Source organism: Ixodes scapularis, unplaced genomic scaffold, assembly GCF_016920785.2.
Source record: "Ixodes scapularis isolate PalLabHiFi unplaced genomic scaffold, ASM1692078v2 PGA_scaffold12__126_contigs__length_90152505, whole genome shotgun sequence".
NCBI lineage: Eukaryota > Metazoa > Arthropoda > Arachnida > Ixodida > Ixodidae > Ixodes > Ixodes scapularis.
The window spans coordinates 34,600,000-34,602,281 of record NW_024609838.1 but is presented as its reverse complement, the minus strand read 5'-3'; the positions used below and the strand labels follow the sequence as shown (position 1 = coordinate 34,602,281).

General features: G+C 52.7%; 1 long non-coding RNA gene across 1 annotated transcript; it reads left to right on the top strand.

Annotated features, from left to right (window-relative positions):
- Nucleotides 1–706: 706 nt before the first annotated feature.
- Nucleotides 707–1,405, top strand: LOC121835366. Its single transcript, XR_006077562.1, has 3 exons — nucleotides 707–771; nucleotides 996–1,057; nucleotides 1,116–1,405. It is a non-coding gene; the product is annotated as an uncharacterized LOC121835366 (long non-coding RNA).
- Nucleotides 1,406–2,282: the final 877 nt, after the last annotated feature.

The window sequence follows — 2,282 nt, the reverse complement described above, 5'->3', positions numbered from 1 at the left end:
CATTGTAGGATCCACGGTGAAGTGTTTGAGCAGCGTTTGTTCTGTGTACGTGAGGATGGTGTCTTTTGAGTGGTTCCGGATATGTTTTGTGTATTAATATTTATCATTATGTGTGTCAATGAGCCTGTGTATTGCCGCCGTGAGCGCGGCCAATTGTTTCTCCATTCGTGCAAAACTTGCTTGCTAAGCTTGCAAGGTTTGTAGCGTGATGTCGTGTTGTTCCAGTTGGTGAGCAGGTGTTGCTACTGGCTCGGAAGTTGCTGCGGTTACCGCTGCATACGATGTCCCACCACTTTGCAGCATCGGTGGTGCCATAGGTGCTTCGGGAGGCGGGAGCTTACCCTTTCCTTGTTCTTGTCTGGCCCTTGGCCGCTTGTTGCGCCGTTCTGGGATTGCTCTTTTCAGGCAGTCATTGCTCGTGGCCAGGTGAGCTCCGCTGCAATTCACGCACTGTGGGCTCCGCGAGCATGTTTCCATAGCATCGTGCTCAGAGCCGCACGTTCCACAGCGCGCAGCGCTTCGTGGGCATACATCCATTTTGTGTCCGATCGTGTGACAACGAAAACACACCAACGGACGCGGGCGATACTCGCGGACATTTAGGACCTCACACATGTAGGTCACTTTCTTCGGAAGAATCTTGCCTTCGAATGTCACTAGAACGGTTTTGCCTTTTGTCCCAATGGGCCTCGCTGATGCGATATTTCGACCCTTGCAGGTGATGTCGGCCTGTAGTGATTCAGGCGTCACCGTGTTTCCTTGGCCCAGGAGGTAAATAACTCCCCGGCATTGGTTTCCCGCCAAAGCTTTGTACGGCTGTAGTGCGTGTGTATCCTCGCCTTTCCTTATTTCTTTCACTTGCAGAAGTTTCTCCAGCATGAGAGGGTCCCGTGTTGTAATGGCGATTCTGTTCGCTTTTTCATTGCGATGGACGGCATAGCCGTCTAGATTTTGTATTCCAGCCTTCTTGACTGCTTCTTGTATTTCTTTTCCAGTGAAAGAGTTCACCTCTTTCTTTCCAATGGAGCGCAGCACGACAGTCTGCGTCGGATGTGAGGTGGGTGTTGACCTTCCCGCGGTTTCTGTAGCTAATGGATTCCACCTTCTTTTCTTAGGTGTTGCACCCAGGAGTGGCCATTCTTCAAAGTCTATATCTTCAGCATTCCGCAGGCCGGGCTGTTCCATCCCGTGTTTTGTAGATGAGCCGCCATTACTCCCCGACGTGCTGTCTTGGGGCGTTCCTTGCGAGGGCCAGCCGCCATCTTGTGCCGGCAGGTGGGCCGGAGTGGAATGGTCGCCATCTTGGATTTGCCGGTGACCTTGAGTAGGCATCGTGTCGTTTTGTCCAGGCGCTGATCTAGGAGAGCGGGACCTTTCATTTCTGCTTCTCGATGAACATCGCAGTCGTGGGATATGTTGCCGCGTCAGTGGAGGTGGGCTGCTCTCAGGTTGCGGAGGTGGCATGAACTGCGCGACAAGCTGGTTCAGTGCCACAAGAAATGCCGGGTTCTTCTCAATTATGGTCGCAAGAACATTAAGGGTATGCTCCATAACCGATGATGATAACCTCTGTGGTTGTCCACAGGATGGTGGAAGGCTTACGTGCTGCGGGTGCGAGGTCCCTTCCAGTCTTCTGTCATTATAGGTGCAGTGGGCTCGGGGTGGCTGCTGCTGCTGGTTTATGGTGGTTATTTCGGCACTGGAGGCATCCAGTGGTGGTTGTGGTGGGTCACCTCCCGGGCAGGGGTGGCCCGAGGCCAGGGCCGGAACCGCAGGGGTCCCGTAGGATAGTGAAGCGAGCGCTAGGTTGAAAATTTGGGAGCAGCGAAGAAACACGTCCTATCGCCGTTCGAAAACCTCATCTTCTTCCGTCAGAAAAGGATTTATCATAGACGGAAATAAGAGGAATGAAAGAACTTTAATTTTGACGGTGTTGGCAGTGTTCCTTTGAGAGCGCAATGATTTCAAGCTTCCACCATGCTAATTACAAACACCATCGAACTTGTTGTTCGCAAGGTAATGACGTCACAAGGGGGAACCATAGGAGGGCGCCACCAAAACATCTCGCCTAGAGTGCCTTCATACACACGCGCGCTTTTGCTTGAGTGGTGACATCTCAGCCATTTTTCCGCCCAATCGTTTTTTTATGCATTTTGAAGTGCGCGCAATCCGGTGTCACTCAGCTCGAGCGCGTAGCTTTGGCTGATGCATAGACGCCATCTTACCGCCCAAGTCACGCACCGAGTGCGCGAGAGCGTCACGCGCTGGCACATTCCGGACAA